The sequence below is a fragment of the Polyodon spathula genome, chromosome 22 (assembly GCF_017654505.1).
Source record: "Polyodon spathula isolate WHYD16114869_AA chromosome 22, ASM1765450v1, whole genome shotgun sequence".
NCBI lineage: Eukaryota > Metazoa > Chordata > Actinopteri > Acipenseriformes > Polyodontidae > Polyodon > Polyodon spathula.
Genome location: NC_054555.1, coordinates 16,273,125 through 16,298,488, shown reverse-complemented (window position 1 = coordinate 16,298,488; position 25,364 = coordinate 16,273,125). Strand labels below are relative to the sequence as shown.

General features: G+C 38.6%; 1 protein-coding gene across 1 annotated transcript in view; it reads right to left on the bottom strand.

Moving 5' to 3' along the window:
* The window catches only part of LOC121297416 (cysteine-rich and transmembrane domain-containing protein 1-like), a 74,913-nt gene extending 58,525 nt beyond the window's left edge, over positions 1 to 16,388 (bottom strand). The window contains exon 1 of the mRNA XM_041223734.1: positions 16,366 to 16,388. The gene's annotated coding sequence lies outside the window, so the exon portion shown is untranslated. The remainder of the gene's footprint in view (positions 1 to 16,365) is intronic.
* Positions 16,389 to 25,364: the final 8,976 nt, after the last annotated feature.

Genomic DNA, 25,364 nt, shown 5'->3' with positions numbered 1-25,364 from the left:
TGTAGTCTTCTTTGTTCAAGACTGAATAGATTCAATTATTTTAGCCTGTCCACATAGGACATGCCTTTAAACCCGGAACAAATCTGGTCACTCTTCTTTGCACTCTTTCTAGAGCAGCAATATTCTTTTTTGTAGTGAGGTGACCAGAACTGAACACAATATTCAAGATGAGGTCTTACTAATGCATTGTACAGTTTTAACACTACTTCCCTCGATTTAAATTCAACACTTTTCACAATGTATCCGAGCATCTTGTTGGCCTTTTTTATAGCTTCCCAACATGGTCTAGATGAAGACATTTCTGAGTCAACAAAAACTCCTAGGTCTTTTTCATAGATTCCTTCTCCAATTTCAGTATCTCCCATATGATATTTATAATGCACATTTTTATTTCCTGCGTGCAGTACCTTACACTTTTCTCTATTAAATGTCATTTGCCACGTGTCTGCCCAGTTCTGAATCTTGTCTAGATCATTTTGAATGACCTTTGCTGCTGCAACAGTGTTTGCCACTCCTCCTATTTTTGTGTCATCTGCAAATTTAACAAGTTTGCTTAATATACCAGAATCTAAATCATTAATGTAGATTAGGAATAGCAAAGGACCTAATAATGATCCCTGTGGTACTCCACTGGTTACCACACTCCATTCTGAAGGTTTCTCCTCTAATCAGTACTTTCTGTTTTCTACACGTTAACCACTCCCTAATCCATGTACAAGTGTTTCCTTGAATCCCAATTGAATTCAGTTTGAGAATTAATCTTTTAGGCGGGACTTTGTCAAAAGCTTTCTAGAAATCTAAATAAACCATGTCATATGCTTTGCAATTATCCATTATCGATGTTGCATCCTTAAAAAAAAAAAAAAAATAGAGCAGGTTAGATAGACACGATCTCCCTTTCCTAAAACCATGTTGACAGTCTCCCAGGATACTGTTACCATATAGGTAATTTTCCATTTTGGATCTTACAGTTTCCATATGTTGCATATAATATGTCAGGCGTACTGGTCTGTAGTTACCTGGTTCAGTTTTGTTTCCCTTTTTGTGACTTGGTATTACGTTTGCAATTTTCCAGTCTGTCGGTACAACCCCTGTGTCAAGAGACTGTTACATGATCTTGGTTAGCGGTTTGTAAATAACTTCTTTCATTTCTTTGAGTACTATTGGGAGGATCTCATCCAGCCCAGGGGATTTGTTCATTTTAAGAGCTCCTCGTTCCTTTAACACTTCTACCTCAGTTATGCTAAAGTTATTTAAAACTGGATAGGAACAGGCTGACATGTGGGGCATGTTGTCCGCAGCCTCCTTTGTAAAAATTTGTGAAAAATAATAATTTAATATATTTGCTATTTTTTTCTTTGTCTATGATTTTGCCTTGTGTATCTTTGACATTTAACCTCCTCTTTGAACGTTCTCTTGCTGTTGTAATATTGGAAAAACATTTTGGAATTGGTTTTAGCCTCCTTAGCAATGTTCATTTCTATTTCTCCTGGCCTTTCTAACTTTCTTTTTGACTAGAGTTTGCAGTTCCGTGTACTCCTTCTGTGTACTTTGTTTTTGGTCCCTTTAACGCTCTGTAAAGTGCCTTTTTTCACTGAATTTTATATATATAACTGATCTATTAAACCATTTTGGCAATTTAGTTTTACATTTAGATTTGTCTACTTTTGGGATGTAATTGTTTTGCACCTCTAGTACTACATTTTTGAAGAACAGCCATCCTTTTTCTGTGGATGTTTTCTCTATTTTACTCCAATCTACTTCTGTTAGTCTCTGTTTCATACCTTCACAGTTTGCTTTTCTAAAATTGTAAACTTTAGCTTTAGTCATTACTTTTGGGGTTTTAAAAAACACTTCAAAATGAGACCATGTTGTGGTCTGAGTTTGCTAGTGGTTCTCTGACCTCTGTTTTAGTTATTCTGTCTTTGTTATTTGAAAAGACTAAATCAAGGCATGCCTCCCCTCTAGTCGGTGCCTTGACAAATTGTGTTAGGAAACAGTCATTTGTCATTTCCACCATTTCAATTTCGTCCGTCATGCTACCCACCGGGTTTTCCCCACTATATATGGGAAAGTTGAAATCCCCTATTAGTATGGCTTCTCCTTTGCTACACACGTTTCTACTGTTTGTATAACAGATTATTTTGCTCACTGTATGAATCTGGCGGTCTATAGCATGCTCCTATTATGCCCTTTGAATTTTTGTACGTTATACAAAAGACCTTTCAAAATCTTATTCTGGGAACTGTTGAAGTTGCTGACGGGTACTGATATTGGGGCTTGGAAGTCGTAAAACTGCCTGGCAGTTCTAGTTATTTTTTTTTTCTTTCTTCTAAAAAAAGTTGCTCAAAAACTCACAAAATTTGTACGTTGGTAGATGCCTATGGACAATAATATGTACTGAAAACTACTTCCTGCAGAGTTCTGAAAATTGCTACACGTGTTGAGAGATAGGCCATGATTAACTGTTGTTAATATGAAGCTGATTGGTACTGTGGTTTGGCAAACACATTGATCAATGTCATAAAATTACCATAAAAATACACTGAGTGTACAAAACATTAGAAACACCTGCTCTTTCCATGAAATAGACCGACGAGGTGAATCCAGATGAAACCTATGATCCCTTATTGATGTAACCTGTTAAATCCACTTCAGTCAGTGTAGATGAAGGGGAGACAGGTTAAAAGAAGGATTTCTAAGCCTTGACATAATTGAGATATGGATTTTGTATGTCTGCCATTCAGAGTGGGCAAGACAAATGATTTAAGTGCCTTTGAACGGGGTATGGTAGTAGGTGCCAGACGCGCTGGTTTGAGTGTGCGTCAAGAACTGCAACGCTTCTGGGTTTTTCACTCTCAACAGTTTCCCGTGCGTATCAAAGACGGTCCACCACCCAAAGTATATCCAGCCAACGGCAGGCCAGTGGTTGAAAATGGCTCATTGATGAAAGAGGCCAAAGGAGGCTGACACGAATTGTGCAGAGCATCAGACGGGCTACAGTTAGTCAACTGACAGTCCAGTACAACAATGGGGCCGAAAGTCCCATAAAAGAAAGCACAACTCGTCGTACCTTGACACAAATGGGGTATGGCAGCCGACGACCTAATAAGAGTTCCACTTCTTTCAGCAAAACACAAGAAACTGAATTTGCAGTGGGCTAAGGAACGAAAACACTGCACACTGGAGGATTGGAAAAACATTGCCTGGTCTGATGAATCCCGGTTCCTGTTGTTTCACGCTGATGGGAGGACTAGGGTATGAACAAAGAAGACTACGTGGCGACCCAATTCAAGCATTCAAAATTCTAAAAGGTATTGACAGTGTCGACCCAAGGGACTTTTTCAGCCTGAAAAAAGAAACAAGGACCAGGGGTCACAAATGGAGTTTAGAAAAAGGGGCATTCAGAACAGAAAATAGGAGACACTTTTTTACACAGAGAATTGTGAGGGTCTGGAATCAACTCCCCAGTAATGTTGTTGAAGCTGACACCCTGGGATCCTTCAAGAAGCTGCTTGATGAGATTTTGGGATCAATAAGCTACTAACAACCAAACGAGCAAGATGGGCCGAATGGCCTCCTCTCGTTTGTAAACTTTCTTATGTTCTTATGTTCTTATGAGAAAATCACATCAGTACATACATCCATCATGCCTCGTGTCAACATTGCAGGCTGGTGGTAATGGTGTGGGGTGTGTTTTCATGGCAAACATTGGGCCCCTTGATAAAAGTGGAGCTACGTTTGAATGCCACAGAATATCTGAACATCATTGCCAATCAGGGGCATCCCTTCATGGCAGCGGTGTATCCATCTGCTAATAGATTTTTCAGCAGGATAATGCCCCATGCCACAAGGCTAGGATTGTGCAGGAATGGTTCCACGAACATGACAGTGAATTCAGCTTACTGCAGTGGCCTTCCCAGTCACCAGATCTCAATCCAATTGAGCATCTGTGGGATGAGATGGAACGAGCTATTAGGAGTAGAGATCCACTACCAGCCAACTTGACACAACTGTGCATCCCTGTGGAACACTTTCGATACCTTGTAGAGTCCATGCCCCAACGAATTGAGGCTGTTCTGAGGGCAAAAGGGGGTGCAACTCAATATTGAGAAGGTGTTCCTAATGTTTTGTACACTCTGTGTATAAAATCATCAAAATTCAAACACCTTCTCTGAAACTGCTTATTTGATTGAAACAAAAATTGGGATAAAACATCTCAATATGGTCATCCGTTACGCTTGTTCAAGGGAAGTTGCTACTGTGAAAATCATGAAGGCCACGCCGGATGACATCATCTGCATACGCAACTGACTATAAAACTGCCTACAAACTAACACGGCTGCACTAAACCTCACGAAATGTGGCACGAATGTAGAGGACTATGAGACATTGTGCCATGGTCAATATGGCGGCCTTTGGTCACATGATGTGGCAGCCATTTGGATTTTATGAACATTTTGAACAATATTCAAAAGTCTTCTTCTCATGAACGATAAACAGACATCTGTGAAAATGTTGTACATAGTGCACTCATGTCCACGATTGAGTCTACTTAAGGAAAAATGGATCTGTCACGTGGCGGCCGTGTTGGATTTTGCGTAAAACGCTTAAATGAAAACTTCTCATGAACCCTTTGGCTGATTGACGTGAATCTTGGGTATACGTTATCTTTGTAGTGTCATCTAAAAAAGTTATTCAAGAAAAGTTCCTACATAAAAAAAAAAACCATGGGGAGAGCTGTTGCTATGGAAAAACAGCAGTCTAGTAAAAAATATTTGTGAAGCGGCCATTTTTCGCTGGTGTCTAGAAAGAATAGTTTATGTAACTCATGCAACTTAAACATGGTAATTACACTGGAAAGGCTGATATTTTACACACACAGTACAGTACACAAAGACACATATTGTAAACTAAGAAAACATTTTTTGAATCCCTGTTGCAGCTGTACAGCATCTATAAGAAAAAAAAACTGCACTGTGCTTTTTAAGAACATAAGAACATAAGAAAGTTTACAAACGAGAGGAGGCCATTCGGTATCTTGCTTGTTTGGTTGTTAGTAGCTTATTGATCCCAAAATCACAGCAGCTTCTTGAAGGATCCCAGGGTGTTTCCTTGCATTTTTTCTAGAGCAGTAAGATTTTTTTTGAGCGATGTGACAAGAACTGAACACAATCTTCAAGATATTTTCTTTACCTGTCTGCATAATGTACATTTTTACTTTCCCTGCGTGCATTACCCTTGATTTCTATTCAATCACTTTTGCCAATGTTTCTGAGCATTTCTTAATCTTTTTTAGCTCATTTTGAATGACCATTGCTGCTGCAGACAGTGTTCAACATTAACTCCTACTTTTTCATAGATTCCTCTCCAAATTTAATAAGTTTCTCATTATATTTATAATGTATCATTTTTATTTTTGGCCTTTTTTATAGCTTCTGGTTACCACACATTTGAGGTTTTTCCTATCAGAAACATGTCATTTGCACAAGCTTTACAAATCACACCCGAGTCTAGTTTGTTTAATGATCCTTAGTAATAACATTGTTTAGACCAAAAAATCATTTTTTTTTATTGGTTTCTGCAAATGCAACGTTTTTTTTTTTTTTTTTGCCCATGTAACCCACTTAAACAATGTAGATGGGGGGGGGGGGGGGGGGGGGGACTTGAGTCCCTTTGTGCCTCAGTACAGTTATTGTGTCGTCTGCAAATTTAACTTGCTTACTATACCAGAATCTAAAACATTAAATGTCGATTAGGAATAGCAGAGGATTGCCTCATGACAGCTTCCTTGGACATCTGTCATGGTTTACACAATTTGAGGTTTTTCCTCTAATCAGTACTTTCTGTTTTCTACATGTTAACCACTCCCTAATCCATGTACATGTGTTTCCTTGAATCCCAACTGTTTTCAGTTTGAGAATTAATCTTTTGTGCGGGACTTTGTCAAAAGCTTTCTGGAAATCTAAATAAACCATGTCATATGCTTTGCAATTATCCATTATCGATGTTGCATCCTCAAAAAAAAATCAAGCAAGTTAGTTAGGCACGATCTCCCTTTCCTAAAAAATGTTGACTGTCTCCCAGTACCCTGTTACCATATAGGTAATTTAGCGGTTTTGGATCTTATTATAGTTTCCATAAAGAGGACATATAAGTATAGTCAGGCTTATTGCTTTTGTAGTTACCTAGTTTGTTTTTTTTCATAGCCTCGTGGACACGAAGGCCTGTACAGAATGGTACACATACTGACACACACACAGTGTAAGTATAGGGTTGCCACCTTTTGGTTAGATGGTTTGGACATATTTCTCTTTCATTTCTTTTTAGTACTACTGGGAGTATCTCAGTTTAACCCAATACCATTTGTTTATTTTAAGAGCTCCTAGTGCCTTTAACACTATTGCCTCTTGTTATTGCTAAAATTTATTTCCCCTGGATAGGAATTAAGCACATTTGGGGCATGTTTATTTATTTTCCTTTGTAAAAACTTGTGAAAAGTATTCATTTAACATGAATTGCATGCGTTTTTTTTTTTTCTTCATCTTCGGTTTTCCCATTTGCGCAGTAACACATCAAAACAACATGTATAATGCACAAGCTTTACAAATCACACCCGAGCAGTTTGTTTAAAAATAGTAATAAAATTGTTTTCACAAATATTGGAGTAAGATAATTTACACACAGTGTATGCAACTTAAAAGCTGTCCTGGTTTGTCAACAGTTTATTTTTAACTAGCCTACATGTTAAACCATCAAACTATCTTTTTTTTTTTAACTGGATATTTCAGTGGGTGTTCGTTGTGTAGATGTAGCCAAAGTGTTGTTGCTAATTGTGCTGTCTGTTCAGTTTCCATTGTGTTCATAAAGTTCAATGTCACCATCCATTTGTTTCATTTTCACAGCTTGTCATTAAAACCATAGAGTAGCTCCTATTGCCGCTGATTGCAGACACTTTTAGATTTTTGTTTTGTTTCACATTGACAGCGTTCACAGGATGTGTACAAAAACGGAGACTTACTTTCTAAAGTTCACCAGAAGGGGAACTCTATGACCATGAAAACTGGTAATTCCTGATAATTATATTGCCTTACCCTAACAGTACATCTAACAGCAAATCACATAATGGTAATTTTTATTTATTTATATATATGTGTGCCCACTTAATTTTTTTTAAGAATGTAACATTGATATTTTTTTTTTATTATTTTTTATTTTTTTTTTTTTTTTTTTTTTTTTTTTTTTTTTTTTTTTTTTTATTTTTATTATTATTTTCTTTTTTTTTTTTTTTTTTTTTTTTTTTTTTTTTTTTTTTTTCTTTTTTTTTTTTTTTTTTTTTTTTTTTTTTTTTTTTTTATAACATTACCGTGAACCAAAGGGAGAATGCAAAGATCACAAGTTATCTGCTAATCGCAATACAAATTAGGGATGGGACAGTATAAAATTTGCACAGTATGATAACCGTTAAAAAAAAATACCATGGTAACCTTAATATCACAGTATACAGTACATCAAATAAAAGCTCAAAAGAAGGAACACTAATGTAAACCACTTAAATTACCGTAATTTATAAAAACAAAACCAATAAAACACACTCCCTTTCATGGAATGATTTAAACATTAAAATGATTTGGTAGTTTGTATTTTACTACGCCAAATAACTTGGTACTTTTCTTTTTTTTAATAATCATATTTAAAAAAAAAAAAAAAAACCTTGAGTACACTCTCAACGTTATACTACAACAATATTAAGCTCTATTATTTGCTCAAAATGACGTGGTGCTGTAGTTTGTAAAACATTTTAAAGTATAAAATTAAGTTAACAAATAAATAAATAAATACTTTTTTTATCTGATGGCAAATAGAATTGGGAAATGTTTTTTTTTTTTTTTTTCGGTCTTTTGTTTTTTTTTTTTTTTTTTTTTTTTTTAAAACACAAACATGTACCCGTTTTTTTTTTTTACAGGTTATTATTTAAGAGCAGAGATGAGTATTTGAATACTAAAACGTGTTCTTGGATTTACATTTACGACATTGCACAAGTAAGCTTCCAATTATTACGACACATGTGGAGTTAGTAAAAATATATAATATACACACTGAACAAAAATATAAACGCAACAATTTCAAAGATTAGTTATAGTTCATATAAGGAAATCAGTCAATTTAAATAAATTCATTAGGCCCTAATCTATGGATCAGAATGGTGGTCAAACCAGTCAGTATCTGGTGTGACCACCATTTGCCTCATGCAGCACAACACATCTCCTTCGCATAGAGTTGATCAGGCTTGTTGATTGTAGCCTGTGGAATGTTGTCCCACTCCTCTTCAAGCTGGCTGTGCTAAGTTGCTGGATATTGGCAGGAACTGGAACACGCTGTCGTACACGTTCGCTATCCAGGTCGTAGGTCATTACATTTTCAGCTTCCAGGAATTGTGTACAGATCCTTGCGACATGGGGCCGTGCATTATCATGCTGAAACATGAGGTGATGGCGGCGGATGAATGGCACGACAATGGGCCTCAGGATCTCGTCACGGTATCTCTGTGCATTCAAGTTGCCATCAATAAAATGCAATTGTGTTTATATTGTACCCTAACAGCTTATGCCTGCCCATATGGTAATTTTTATTTATTTATATATGACACACGGTTGGAATCCCAACGACCGCATCTTGGTAACTATTTTTTTTTATTATTTTTTTTTATTAATTCTAAATGGTTGATAGGTGTGGTGCACTTGGCATCCCAGCTAGGTGATAGAGGTTGTAGGATTTTGTAACTGGGGGCGAGTTGTGGAGAGGGTCCTTGGAACACATGTCTAGGTGCCGCTGTACGGGTGTGTGTTTCCCCCCTGGGTGTCCGCCGGGCAGTTGCATTAAAATAGTACTGACTAACTTTGTACTTTTTACTCATCTATAACCGCCGCCTAATACTTAAACTTACCGTCTGCCTTTTTTATCTGATGGCAAATAGAATTGGGAAATGACTGGTATTTTGTTTAAAACACAAACATGTACCCGTACAGGTTATTATTTAAGAGCAGAGATGAGTATTTGAATACTAAAACGTGTTCTTGGATTTACATTTACGACATTGCACAAGTAAGCTTCCAATATTACACAGTTACTGAAGAGTCCTAGATATAAAACGCACTGCACAAAAATATAAACGCAACATTTCAAAGATTTTACTGAGTTACAGTTCATATAAGAAATCAGTCAATTAAAATAAATTCATTAAGCCCTAATCTATAGATGTGTCATTAGAGACACGATCAACGCTGGGTCAACGTACGTTCGTATTTTACGGTATCTCACATAGTGCAGACATCTAATACAACGGAGTATGGTACTGGGGGGAACAACTTGGGGTGTCCTGGTTCCGACAGCATGTTCCTGGGATCCTTCAAGAAGCTGCTTGATGAGATTCGGGGATCAATAAGCTACTAACAACCAAATGAGCAAGATGGGCCAAATGGCCTCCTCTCGTTTGTAAACTTTCTTAAGAAGTACTGTCGATTTCAAAATGGCGTGTTTTGGTCACATGGTTTGGCGGCCATATTGATAATTGAAAAACAACTTTTATGACCCATAACAAGAACAGTGTTGCACGTATGCTCATCAATGTTGGTACAGTTGTGCGGCCCATAAAAAAGCAGTAACCGCTAAAATCGAAAGCAGATTGCTCACATGGTTTGGCGGCCATATTGGAATTAACATTTAAATTCTATCTCCTAAGGCGTGCCGATAGGGTCATAGTTATAATGGAACACATATGAAGTCATATGTGCTCTATGAAAAATATATCACCTGCGACCTCTGACCTCTCCAAAAGGTCAAACTAAAAACTGGCTCCTTGTGCCTCAGGGATCACAGATAGAGTCACGGTTCATATGGAACACATATAGGAAGTCATGCACTCTATAAAAGAAATGTCATTAACCATGACCTTTGACTTCTGCTAAGAGTTAAAAATGAACATTTATGGTAAAAAAAGGACCTTAAGGGCCGCAGATACGGCAATCACTTATATTTAACACATATAGGAAGTCATATGTGCTCTATAAAAAAAATGTCATCACCTTTGACCCCTGCTAAGGTTCAAAATCCACAAAACGGCCTATAGCTCCTCAGCTGTATCCAACACAGATCAGTGCACTTAAACTTCAGCGCAAGATTATTGCTCTGTACAACTTAAGTAGCCCATTAACTAATTATAGGAAATGTAGCGAGCTGTAATAGCGATTTGTGATGATTGAACCATGTTTTCTTTGAAAGCCTTTATAGTTGCTAGCAACTCTAGTTTATTTTTATTTTTTTTGACAAAAGGGTATTCCTTTACCTTGAGTCTAAGGCTGTTCACAATCAACACAGTATATGAACACGCAGACCCATATGTGTTACACGACTGGAATAATTACAATTTAAAACCAAAAACTACCAAAAGGACTGCGGCGGGGCTTCTAGTGTTAAAATAAAACTAAGAACATAAGAACATAAGAAAGTTTACAAACGAGAGGAGACCATTCGGCCCATCTTGCTCGTTTGGTTGTTAGTAGCTTATTGATCCCAAAATCTCATCAAGCAGCTTCTTGAAGGATCCCAGGGTGTCAGCTTCAACAACATTACTGGGGAGTTGATTCCAGACCCTCACAATTCTCTGTGTAAAAAAATGTCTCCTATTTTCTGTTCTGAATGCCCCTTTTTCTAAACTCCATTTGTGACCCCTGGTCCTTGTTTCTTTTTTCAGGCTGAAAAAGTCCCTTGCGTCGACACTGTCAATACCTTTTAGAATTTTGAATGCTTGAATTAGGTCGCCACGTAGTCTTCTTTGTTCAAGACTGAACAGATTCAATTCTTTTAGCCTGTCTGCATATGACATGCCTTTTAAGCCCGGAATAATTCTGGTCGCTCTTCTTTGCACTCTTTCTAGAGCAGCAATATCTTTTTTATAGCGAGGTGACCAGAACTGCACACAATATTCAAGATGAGGTCTTACAAGTGCATTGTACAGTTTTAACATTACTTCCCTTGATTTAAATTCAACACTTTTCACAATGTATCCGAGTATCTTGTTAGCCTTTTTTATAGCTTCCCCACATTGCCTAGATGAAGACATTTCTGAGTCAACAAAAACTCCTAGGTCTTTTTCATAGATTCCTTCTCCAATTTCAATATCTCCCATATGATATTTATAATGTACATTTTTATTTCCTGCGTGCAGTACCTTACACTTTTCTCTATTAAATGTCATTTGCCATGTGTCTGCCCAGTTCTGAATCTTGTCTAGATCATTTTGAATGACCTTTGCTGCTGCAACAGTGTTTGCCACTCCTCCTACTTTTGTGTCGTCTGCAAATTTAACAAGTTTGCTTACTATACCAGAATCTAAATCATTAATGTAGATTAGGAATAGCAGAGGACCTAATACTGATCCCTGTGGTACTCCCGCTGGTTACCACACTCCATTCTGAGGTTTTTCCTCTAATCAGTACTTTCTGTTTTCTACATGTTAACCACTCCCTAATCCATGTACATGTGTTTCCTTGAATCCCAACTGCGTTCAGTTTGAGAATTAATCTTTTGTGCGGGACTTTGTCAAAAGCTTTCTGGAAATCTAAATAAACCATGTCATATGCTTTGCAATTATCCATTATCGATGTTGCATCCTCAAAAAAATCAAGCAAGTTAGTTAGGCACGATCTCCCTTTCCTAAAACCATGTTGACTGTCTCCCAGTACCCTGTTACCATATAGGTAATTTTCCATTTTGGCTCTTATTATAGTTTCCATAAGTTTGCATATAATAGAAGTCAGGCTTACTGGTCTGTAGTTACCTGGTTCAGTTTTGTTTCCCTTTTTGTGGATCGGTATTACGTTTGCAATTTTCCAGTCTGTCGGTACCACCCCTGTGTCAAGAGACTGCTGCATGATCTTGGTTAGCGGTTTGTAAATTACTTCTTTCATTTCTTTGAGTACTACTGGGAGGATCTCATCCGGCCCAGGGGATTTGTTTATTTTAAGAGCTCCTAGTCCCTTTAACACTTCTGCCTCAGTTATGCTAAAGTTATTTAAAACTGGATAGGAACTGGATGACATGTGGGGCATGTTGTCAGTATCCTCCTTTGTAAAAACTTGTGAAAAGTAATCATTTAACATATTTGCTATTTTTTTTTCTTCCTCTACGATTTTGCCATTTGTATCTCTTAAACATTTAATCTCCTCTTTGAATGTTCTCTTGCTGTTGTAATATTGGAAAAACATTTTGGAATTGGTTTTAGCTCCCTTAGCAATGTTCATTTCTATTTCTCTCTTGGCCTTTCTAACTTCCTTTTTGACTTGCATTTGCAGTTCTGTGTACTCTTTCTGTGTACTTTCTTTTTGGTCCTTTTTTAATGCTCTGTAAAGTGCCTTTTTTCGCTGAATATTTTTTTTAATTGATCTATTAAACCATTTTGGCAATTTAGTTTTACATTTAGATTTGTCTACTTTAGGGATATAATTGTTTTGCGCCTCTAGTACTACATTTTTGAAGAACAACCATCCTTCTTCTGTGGGTGTTTTCTCTATTTTACTCCAATCTACTTCTGTTAGTCTCTGTTTCATACCTTCATAGTTTGCTTTTCTAAAATTGTAAACCTTAGCTTTAGTCTTTACTTTTGGGGATTTAAAAAACACTTCAAATGAGACCATGTTGTGGTCTGAGTTTGCCAGTGGTTCTCTGACCTCTGTTTTAGTTATTCTATCTTCGTTATTTGAAAAGACTAAATCAAGGCATGCCTCCCCTCTAGTGGGTGCCTTCACAAATTGTGTTAGGAAGCAGTCATTTGTCATTTCCACCATTTCTATTTCATCCTTCGCGCTACCCACCGGGTTTTCCCATTTTATTTGGGGGAAGTTGAAATCCCCCATTAGTATGGCTTCTCCTTTGCTACACACATTTCTAATGTCATTGTATAACAGATTATTTTGCTCACCGTCTGAATCTGGCGGTCTATAGCATGCTCCTATTATTATGCCTTTTGAATTTTTGTCTGTTATTCTGACCCATATTGATTCGGTTTTATTTTCTTTGTCCAGGTTTAACACCTGGGCTTCAAGACTGTTTCTTATGTATAGCGCTACCCCTCCTCCTCTTCTGTCCTGCCTGTCTTTCCTATACAGTGTATACCCACAAATATTATATTCGTCCCCATCACTCTCAGACAACCAAGTTTCTGTAACACCTATCACATCATAGTTACCTGTTAGTGCAGTAGCTTCAAGTTCTAGAATTTTGTTTCTGATACTTCTAGCATTTAGATAAATACATTTAATGGTTGTCTTACCTGAGTTGTTGTTCTTGTTTTGATGCGGTCTCCCTTCTGTTTTTTTGTTGATTTCTCCCCCCTTCCTTTCTAGTTTAAATGCTTCCGAACCTGCTCGAGGATCTTTTCTCCAAGTAGACTAGTTCCCTTGTTATTTAAATGCAGTCCATCCCGTCTATACAGATAGTCCTCGTTGTAGAATGTGGTCCAATGATCAAGATAGGTGAAGCCTTCCCGTGTGCACCACGTCTTCAACCATTGGTTTTGATTTATTATTTCCAGCTGTCCATATGGTCCTTTGCAAGGTGCCGGTAGTATACCAGAAAATACCACAGTTTTGGTTCTTGTCTTTTAATTTCCTTCCTAGCTCTCTGAATTTGTTTTGCAGGGATTTTGGTCTGTCTCTTCCAATGTTGTTTGTACCGATGTGGACGACTACTACCGGGTCGTCTCCTGTTCGTTCTAGGAGCCTGTCCACGTTTTCAGTGATGTGCTTGACCGAGGCTCCCGGAAGGCAGCACACTGTTGTAGTAAGGGGGTCCAAACTGCGAACTGAACTTGCTGTGTTTCTCAATATGGAGTCCCCAACAATCATGACCTCCCTTCTTTTTACTGTCTTGTCACCACTGTCAATAGGGTCCTGGATGTTGTTCCTTTCATTCTCTTGTTGTTGGTTCTGCTCATCACAATTCTGAAGTGACTCAAATCTGTTGGTTGTTTTGATTTCTGGTGTTGTGTTTGACGAAGTTTCTTTTTTTCCCTGCTTCTGCCTACCTGAACCCAGCTGTTCTGACCTTCTATCTCCCTGGTGGCTTTCAGTCTGTTAGGGGTGATGCAGACTTCCATGAATTGTGGGTGTGCCAGTTCCTCAAGATCTTGTTGCTGTCTCACTTCTTCCAGCTCCATTTCTAGCATACTTACTAGTTTATGCAAATCCTGGATCGCGCGGCACTTTACACACACTTGGTTTAGCTCCGCTGGGTTTTCTCGGATTTCCCACATCAAGCAGGTGTCACAGATTACTGGCTTGAAGACCATGTTGAGGGTTTTTTTTTTTTTGAAGTTTAGTTTCTTCTGCAGCCGTCAACCTGCTTTCAAACTGCTTCGAAACTGCTCTGTACTTTTCCACGCTGTACTTCTCCCACTCGCTGTCGCTTCCACTCGCTGTCGCTGGGAAGACTGCCTCGTTTAACTGCGTTGTTCTGCTGTGCTGTCGGCTCCTCCCCTCGCCCGTGTCTCAAAACGGCGCTGAATTTGAATCAGCTGCTGCGAGTTTCAGCTTGTTTGTTATCAGAAAAACACACGCGGCTGTGTTTCCCCAATGTCCTCTGTTTTCTGATTAAAGCAATTCAAGATGCAATTTCTCCTTTCTGCTTCAAAACTGCTCTGTACTTTTCCACGCTGTACTTCTCCCACTCGCTGTCGCTTCCACTCGCTGTCGCTGGGAAGACTGCCTCGTTTAACTGCGTTGTTCTGCTGTGCTGTCGGCTCCTCCCCTCGCCCGTGTCTCAAAACGGCGCTGAATTTGAATCAGCTGCTCCGAGTTTCAGCTTGTTTGTTATCAGAAAAACACACGCGGCTGTGTTTCCCCAATGTCCTCTGTTTTCTGATTAAAGCAATTCAAGATGAAATTTCTCCTTTCTGCTTCGAAACTGCTCTGTACTTTTCCACGCTGTACTTCTCCCACTCGCTGTCGCTTCCACTCGCTGTCGCTGGGAAGAACTAGCAACTAGCAGTCCTGTGTCAGAGTCAACTTCCTGGTCTGGGGACCATTACACTTGCAACTATCCCACAAAACAGGCCTGCAAACAGATGTCTAACATTTTTTGTACCAGATATGTTTTAAAATGAAAACACTGGAGACCTAATGACCTACAGTGAATGGGTGCACATGATGTGAACAATTTATGTAGCCCAATTACTTTGTTAGCTTAACTATTTTAAATATTCAACATTTAGATATTTATCTTACATTAAATTAGTTGAAACTATGTACCTTCTTTAGCAACAGCTGCAGAGAAACCAAACAAATGGTACATACTGTAAATTTAGCTGAGCTGACAGGAACTGAACATGGCTTTTAAACAAATTTTACCTAAACATTTAACCACTGTGAAAAATATGCAGGTCAAATCCATAGTATTTACACTGTGGTATCCAATATGTCCATATTCCTTATTTTCCATATATAATAAATGCTGTCGACATACATTCTTAATTCTTGTGATTGTTTTTCTGATTGGTAACAAACATTTGCAATGTTAAAGTTGTACCTTGTAAACATGTTAAAAGTTGTAAGTTGTAAACAAGGTCAACCTAAAGTGAGAAAGGGACACTGACCAGAAAGATCACCCTGGTTGTAATTTAGATACTACCATCATGTGTAACATCTCATTCTACTCGTAATGAAGAGGGCTTTTCAGAAAAGAATACCCAGAGCACCCTGTTCACTTCTGTCAAACTGCCAGAGAGGGGTAACTGACGAGTGCAATGACTCAGCAATGTTTCTTGTATAGTCCTCCAAGTAATAAACAAAAGTATTCCAATAGGCTGCCAAACAAAAGCATGTTTAATCAGCATCGTCATACAGGGCGATAACACCGCCACCAGTCTCGTCATACAAAGCGATAGTAAAGCTGATACTAACTGTACAAGTTAATGCTTCCCACATCTTTGATATTTTTTTCTGAAAGCAATTACATTATAAATCCCTGTTGGGGAAAAAAACCCTCCCACTTGACAGCTTCATGAGTTGCAGTGCAGTACACTGAAGATGGCATTTTAAACCTTAGCTTCTGACAGAGGTAGCAGGAGTGTAGTGACCATTTGGCTCACAGGGTGACAACATGGTGAGCATGATGGGGGAGGGGTGGCTTGTGTGCCCACATCTAAAATTAACTTTGAGGAATGTAAGCAACACATGCCTGCTTACCAGGGCCATGCTAACGGCTAGACAACCCAGTAGCTACTCATGCGTTTCACCATCGGAGGGCAAGATACAGCTTAGTTACAGGGCAAATGGGTTCGCTAGTGAAGCAAGCCCCAGTATCACTCACTGTGCAACAAGTTCGAGACAGGACTGAGTCTCTCACTGTGTCTCTCTTGCTGTCTCTTACTGTAACACCTGCTGCACCAGGACTGACTGTACACAGCATTACCCATCATGGGCACTGCGTGAATTCACTAACCCTGAAACAAATAAAACACAATTGCGAAACCGAATTCAGCTGGAAATGAGAACATTTACTTCCCACTGCACTGTAATGATAAGGTATGGCTTTATCATGCTCAAACAATGATGTAATAGTATCGCACTTTGCTTAATTGCACCTGTTTCATTGTTACTCTTTACTAAATGTAAAGTATTTTTTATGTTGTCTGACACGCAAACTTGGATGCCATAAAATTGAGCCATTTTCAACCTACTACAAAGTGTCTGTGAAAAGTATATATTGGTAAATAAATAAATAATAATAGTTGTTGTTGTTGTAATTATTATTATTATTATTATATTATTATTATTATTATTATTATTAATTAAAAGTTGCTACACACTAAAACTGATTAAGGGCAGCAGTGGCAAGGGCCGCTTGTGGCAGACTCCACACAGCAAGTATGTAATTCCTAACACAATTTGTCAAGGCACCGACTAGAGGGGAGGCATGCCTTGATTTAGTCTTTTCAAATAACGAAGACAGATGATATATTACATAAAAAGTTAATATTTACTGCCGTATCTTATCATATTTTCCATTATTAATGAATAACTACCCGCAATTAACTTCGATAGCATGTACTAGAATCTCCCGAGTTATTCACTATTGCCTACATATATAATCACCTTGTTTAGGGATGCGTTGTGAACCTCTGTATATACGTGCTGCATCGTATCACGTGTAAATACTTGCACCAAAACGAAGCTTAAATTTGCAAGAAAAAGAAAAAAGCACATTGCACCTGTCATCAGTTTGCTTTTCTGCACTGCCCAATCCAATCAGCACATCAATGGAAACGAGTAGGGCACACACAGTACTACACTACAAGTAGCGTCCAGTGCTCTCTCTGCAGGACGAGCAAATATACCGACTGCCTTCGAAAGACTTGGATTTCATTTTAGGCAGTGAGACAGAGCAAAGGCTTAAACACCACATACATGTTTTTATTAAAAGCAGGTACTTTTTTTGTCTTGCTATTAAAATAGGCTCACAGAAAATGCCCTACCTTTAGTTGGACTCCGGTTGTTCGAGTACTGCTCTGCTCTGCTCTGCTCTCTGCAACTCTCTCCTCCTTGCTCTGAGCACGACTCCAGCGACCTTCTTGTCGGGGTAGAGCAGTGACGTCTTTACAGTTGTGTGCTTTTCCAATGGAACTTGTGATTCAGGTCACCTGATACCCTCCGCACTAGGTAGACGTAGGGAATCCTACATTTGAGATATTTGCCGGCAGCTTTCTACCACGCATATTCGTTATTGTATTATTACAGCATACATCTTTTGAAGTATTTGGGATTCAGAATGTAAACTGACTAGATGCAATTTGCAAACATTCATGGACAATAATAAAAATGTAGCTATATGTTTAAATTATACAAATGTTGTTATGCCGTTTATGAATATAGAATATATAGTACACCCTAACATGGATTTGATGCAGCCACCTGAAATGTGTTTGTATCAGAGATGGTATTTATGAGATAGAAGGGATGTTACAGTAGAATGGTACTCGATGACTATAAATATATATATATATATATTATATATACAAAATTGTAAACACTACCATTCCGCCATAGAGTAGGGACAATCTGGACTTGTACATTTGTTTTGGAGGGATACATCATGTGAAATTCCTGAAACTGACTGCAACAGGGAGATGCAGCTTTTATATATTACAGAACAAGTAGCCTCAATTTCATTTCAATAGATTATTATTATTATTATTATATTTATTATTATTATTATTATTATTTAATTTCCCTTAGCCAGCCTCTTTATATACATTTAGAGTCGGTGGGATGGCAGAGTTGAAAGATCAGTGACTTGAATGGGCTGAGGAAGGCACTTCAGATCTCCAGTGAAGCTGCAATCCAGGCAAAGGCAGATTTAAAGAGAAATGATAATCATTAAGTGTTGGAGCAACAAAGCCCAGGAATACTCTGAATGAATGCAAACACCATACAGCAGTAAGGGAAATGTAACACACTATTACATTGCTCTTTAAAATGTATGTCAGTCCTCTTTGCAATGCAGCAGGGATATCCCTGCCAGGTACTGCTTGATAGATTGTGAACTAAACACGCCCCATAAAGGGTCAAAGTCTAGATTTATATTTCCTTATATTGTATCAAGACTCTTATGTTTATCTACATTTGAATAATATTGTGATGCAAGCAGGTGTACATCTTATCAGAATTTCAGACATATTGAAAACCATGTTTGTATTTGCAATACAAGAATATACAATAGTGTCCCCAAGCAACAGTCTTATCTATTGGATCTCAAGCATACAACCTGTTTGTGTTTTCCACATGGTGTTTGATAGCTCTGACATCACAACCCTATCACATAAGAACATAGGAAAGTTTACAAACATAAGAACATAAGAACATAAGAAAGTTTACAAACGAGAGGAGGCCATTCGGCCCATCTTGCTCGTTTGGTTGTTAGTAGCTTATTGATCCCAAAATCTCATCAAGCAGCTTCTTGAAGGATCCCAGGGTGTCAGCTTCAACAACATTACTGGGGAGTTGATTCCAGACCCTCACAATTCTCTGTGTAAAAAAGTGTCTCCTATTTTCTGTTCTGAATGCCCCTTTTTCTAAACTCCATTTGTGACCCCTGGTCCTTGTTTCTTTTTTCAGGCTGAAAAAGTCCCTTGCGTCGACACTGTCAATACCTTTTAGAATTTTGAATGCTTGAATTAGGTCGCCACGTAGTCTTCTTTGTTCAAGACTGAACAGATTCAATTCTTTTAGCCTGTCTGCATATGACATGCCTTTTAAGCCCGGAATAATTCTGGTCGCTCTTCTTTGCACTCTTTCTAGAGCAGCAATATCTTTTTTATAGCGAGGTGACCAGAACTGCACACAATATTCAAGATGAGGTCTTACAAGTGCATTGTACAGTTTTAACATTACTTCCCTTGAGAGGAGGCCATTCAGCCCATCTTGCTCGTTTGGTTGTTAGTAGCTTATTGATCCCAGAATCTCATCAAGCAGCTTCTTGAAGGATCCCAGGGTGTCAGCTTCAACAACATTACTGGGGAGTTGATTCCAGACCCTCACGATTCTCTGTGTAAAAAAGTGCCTCCTATTTTCTGTTCTGAATGCCCCTTTGTCTAATCTCCATTTGTGACCCCTGGTCCTTGTTTCTTTTTTCAAGTTGAAAAAGTCCCTTGGGTCGACATTGTCAATACCTTTTAGAATTTTGAATGCTTGAATTAGGTCGCAGCGTAGTCTTGTTGTTCAAGACTGAACAGATTCAATTCTTTTAGCCGTTTGCATAGGACATGCCTTTTAAGCCCGGAATAATTCTGGTCGCTCTTCTTTGCACTCTTTCTAGAGCAGCAATATCTTTTTTATAGTGAGGTGACCAGAACTGAACACAATATTCAAGATGAGGTCTTACTAGTGCATTGTACAGTTTTAACATTACTTCCCTTGATTTAAATTCAGCACTTTTCACAATGTATCCAAGAATCTTGTTAGCCTTTTTTATAGCTTCCCCACATTGTCTTGATGAAGACATTTCTGAGTGAACAAAAACTCCTAGGTCTTTTTCATAGATTCCTTCTCCAATTTCAGTATCTCCCATATGATATTTATAATGTACATTTTTATTTCCTGCGTGCAGTACCTTACACTTTTCTCTATTAAATGTCATTTGCCAGGTGTCTGCCCAGTTCTGAATCTTGTCTAGATCATTTTGAATGACCTTTGCTGCTCCAACAGTGTTTGCCACTCCTTCTATTTTTGTGTTGTCTGCAAATTTAACACGTTTGCTTACTATACCAGAATCTAAATCATTAATGTAGATTAGGAATAGCAGAGGACCCAATACTGATTCCTGTGGTACACCACTGGTTATCACACTCCACTCTGAGGTTTTTCCTCTAATCAGTACTTTTTGTTTTCTACATGTTAACCACTCCCTAATCCATGTACATGTGTTTCCTTGAATCCCTACTGCATTCATGCTTTCATGTTTCAGAACCCTTTGTGGGCTTGGCAGTTATTCACCCATCCTCATTCAATTACTTCCCAGATCTGTACCTGTAGTGCACTTCCATTTGCTAGGTATCTTATATATTATGCATTTTGGAAAGAAACCCACACTATAACAAATATCTATTTCATTTGAAATAACTAGACATGTTTTATTTGTTTTGAATGTCATCTCCACTGGGATAGTAAATGGTAAACATGAAGTAAAGTTGGTTTGAGAGATCTGTACCATTGCTATGACAATGAAATGGTTAAAAACACTGTTAATGGCACTTAACTGAAGCCATGACCTCAGATTATTGCTACATTTTCTTTTTCCAATATCCCTGATCAAGGTAATCATAGAATACAGTTATGTACCGAGTGTCATACCAAAAAACTAACATGACCACAATAAGGCAGCCATTCTGGCAAAGGGAAGTCTGTAACTAAAACAGTTGAGACGTTAGCAGTTGACATAGTGATACTCTATTCCCTTTCCTAAGTCATTTCACTTCTTCCAGGTAAATACCTGGAACTGTTATTTGTCAAGTTGGTTCGTTAATGACAGGAAAGAAGAAGGTGGGAACGATTTCACTCTTTGGGTAAATTGACCTATGAAGTACAAAACTATGTAAATCATGCTCACAGAGCTTTAACAGTGAAAATTCATGCTGCTTCAAAGTGTGTACGTGAGACCTACAGCATAACAGGTGTATTTTATACGATTATGTCATTAGCTAAAACCTTAAATCCCACCAGTCAATCAGACTGGTCTGGGTATACTGCCCTGGCTCATTCTCACAATGCTCCCAGATCTCCTGGCTCAGATGGTCCTATCTGGTTCAAGAGAGGATTTGAGTTCTGTGCATTGCCATAGCCTACACTGAAAAACCTGTTGCACATGAATTTGGAATTATTCAGCTGAGCACTGCCAAATGCCAATAGTATGCATGACCAATTGTAAACAGGATGGTGGGTGGTGATGTCACAGACCGGTATATACAGGCACACAAGAACTGTGTGAGTGAGTCGCTAATGCACTCGTAAGTATTTATTAATGCACCAGCCATCCAACCAGGAAGGGACAGCACAACAATGAAAGATCAAGATTTGTATTCCCCTTTTTAAAAACAAAATAAGTAAGAATAAACAAATATCGCTACAAGAGGGAAAACAAAAAAAAACCTCAACAGAAGAAAAACTGAGAGAGAGAGCGAGAGAGAGAGAGAGAGAGAGAGAGAGAGAGAGAGAGAGAGAGAGAAAGAAAATCTGGTTCCACTGTCCCCAGGTTCCGTCACTCTAGGCAAGAGCAACACTGTAAAATCCAAGGCTACTAAAGCAGTTTAATTATAAAGAAGGGACTAAAAAAACAAGTAAATAATACTATCAAATACTGAAGGTGGGGCAGAGTGCAATATTGATAAGGACAGCGCAGTTATAATGGGGGCTAAAAACAGGTTAAACCGACTATAAAACGTTAAAAGTGAGTCAGAGTACAATGCTTCTTAAAAACTACTAATTAAAATCACTAAAAAACAAAGTGAAACTAAAGCAGCATAAGAGCTTAAAACGAGGGGATGTAATAAACACCGCAAGCAGTAGCCCACAGCCAGTATAGTCAACATGTACAACACTAAAATTACAATATAGCAAGAGGTACTTGGCTCTGTAGGGTGAGTGGGTCATCCACCCATTCTCACCAAAATGCAGATTCACTTCCCTCAAACTACAGTTGTTCCTTAAAAGCCTCAAAAGCCGTCTCTCATTCTGTTCTAGTTCCTATATTAGCTTTTCCTACTCTATGCTTGTTCCAACTATTGTCCTTCCACGCACCACCTCTCATGCTCTTCACCCTCCCCCTTCCTCTCCAATCCCCCTGCCCCACCCCCTGCCACTGCAAATGCCTCCCCGTCTCCATCCTGCCCCTCCCCCTGTATCTCGCCTCGTCCCCCTGCCAATGCCCCTCCAGCTGCCTTCACCCTCATCCTGCTCAAACCCTATTTACCCTGCCCCTGCCTCTGCTGCTGCCCCTATCCCTGCCTCTGCCCCTGACCCTAAGCCCCTGCCCCTGCCACTCCCCCTGCCCCTGCCCCTGTTTACAATTTCCACACTACGCTGCCTGTTCCTCTGAAATCACTGTCATTAAAACGTCTCTCCACTCTGGTAATCATCCTGTGCTCTTCAATCTCGATCTAGGACTCAATATTACTTTCCTTGTGAGTATTTTAGATCAACAGTCATTCAGTGAAGCTCATTTTCCCTGCTGTAGCTCTAGAAGTTCAGTTTGTTTGGTTGTGAAATTTAGTTGTTTTCTGGTCTGTTTATTTAGCAGGACTGAATTAATTTGTATACACATTGCAATGTTGAGTTTATTTTTGAATGACTAGTAATTGGTTGAAATACTTTAGAACTGGGGGAAAAAAACTTGAATTCTCTGAAGGATGTGGCTAATACCTTACTAATGTGTGCCAAAACCTCCACAGAACCAGTCATATAGCTGATTAACACCAAAACATTATATACTGTATTTACCTCAGAATTTAAGACTAAGTGATTGAATGTAATGAATGGAAATGCAGATGTTGCACAATAGAAAATAAATGTTGCATTGGTATCTCGTATCACACGCAGCTAGATTGGATCTATAGGGTAGGTGTGTGTCTAGGTGCGGTGCTTTTTTCTAACAACCTGCAATTGCGCTTTGTGTTTTATTCCCCTGCCATAATGTTGCACAATGTTTGAAATCAGTCCAGTAAGAAGGTGACTCATAGGCTTTTGTTGTAAAAAACAGCAACTTTTTTTACAATCTCTGTGATTCATAATAAGTCAATATGTCATGCATAGGGTGTCTCCTAATATAAAAGACATCTTTCAGCTTCACTCGCAGTCCTCAGAATGGCATGGGGCGACATCTCTTATAGGATAATGGACACCCAACACACAGCATTCCACCCATATGGAAAAACCGAAAAACACAATGCAATTTTAGGTGCTCTGTAAGATAACTGGTCACAAACAAGCCAGTCCCCAGGTTGTCAATAGTGGAAAAGCTGTGTCCCCTTAGCAACCTGTTGCTAGAGGCTCTGTTACTAGTGCATGCACCATAGAACCTCAAATAATCTGAAACACTTTGCTTCAGAGTGGATTTATTGCAGAGAATCCCTTGTGGGAAGTAGATGCTTTGAAAGGTCAAATATAACAGCATACCCACTGAGTTCAACATATTCAGAATTGGAACTCAAATAGTAAACATCTACATTGAAATTCGCAAAATAAAAAAGCACAAAAATGCAAACGAATCAAATTCACAGCAACTATTACAGAAGCAGAAACTGGATTCTACAGTTGCATTTATTAAAATTTAATTTGAATGAAAAATGTAAATGCAATGACAGGTGTTTCAACTAGAATTATTTTTTAATGTCTTGGAAGAAACGTTTATCATGAATTGAAGTTTCTTTTACTGCGTTTGATTTGCAGCATATTTAGTGTTTAATTATAATGATTGACATCTGAAGCTACATTAGCCTTAAAAAATATAATTAAACCCTACAATCAGAAAGTCTTATAATCTCAACATATGTTCAACTGAGACTGCAGAGGACAGAAGTAGCTCTTGTAAACCTGCCCAGTATTACAATGCTCTCTGCCAATTCACGCTCTGTAAGGCTCTGCTCTGTTTAGAGTGATTATGAGGTTGTGACAGATACAGAATGATTATTGGTGTTAAATCTTCCTCCCAACCTGTGAGTGTGCTGTGTAAAAGGAACAGAGTGCCCTGGACTGGATGACCAGACAATTCATTCCCAAGGTTAGACGGCAGTCGTCATCTAGAAAGGGGGCGGAGCGACAATACAATAAATCATTAACCCGGAAGGGAAACGACGTAGCAGCCGCAGATTGGAGTTAACAAAGAGGTCATGATTGACGGTACAAAAGGGGGCATAGCAAAGTGATCTGTTCCTTTGTATGGTTAAAGCTGAACCAGAAGGACAATGTGTATTGTAAATCGTGAGTGTTTTGTTTGTTTTTGTCATGTATAAGGAACCACTTTGTTTGTTGTTATTAGACGGCTGAACATGATCCGGAGCTGTCGCCATGGGCCAGCACTTATCTGGACTACACCATTCTTCACGATTTGCACCAAATCAGCACTAAATCACTCACTGTGGACTTGTGTTTGTGTTTTGTGTTACGTGTGGGTGTTTAAGACCAACCAGTGGATTACAACAGAGCAATACACCGATGTTTGTTATTATTTACTGCATTTGTCATCAGACTTTTGGATTATACAGATAAAACACCACTGCACCTGGATTATTGTCTGTCTGTTTATTGATCATCACAGCATTCTTGCACCTGCACACTGTTAACCACTTTGCTACAGAGGTTAGCTCTGGTTAGAATGAGTGCTCTGCTCTACTCTGTTTTGGAGTAATTGTGAGGCTCTGCTCTGTTAAGAGTGATTATGAGGCTTTGCTCTGTTTAGAGTGATTATGAGGCTCTGCTCTATTTAGAGTGATTGTGAGGCTCTGCTCTGTTTAGAGTGATTGTGAGACTCTACTCTGTTTAGAATGCGTGCTCTGCTCTGCTCTGTTTAGAGTGATTGTGAGACTCTGCTGTGTTTAGAATGAGTGCTCTGCTTTGTTCTGTTTAGAGTGATTATGAGGCTCTGCTCTGTTAGAATGAGTGCTCTAATCTGTTTAGAATGAGTGCTCTGCCCTGCTCTGCTCTGAAAATGCAGATGGTAAAGAGTATGCCTTTAAAATCTTATACATGTATTTGAACATCATCAATCATTCTGTGTTTATTATGTCCCAATCCTGTTGGGAGTGTTTCTGCAATACATGG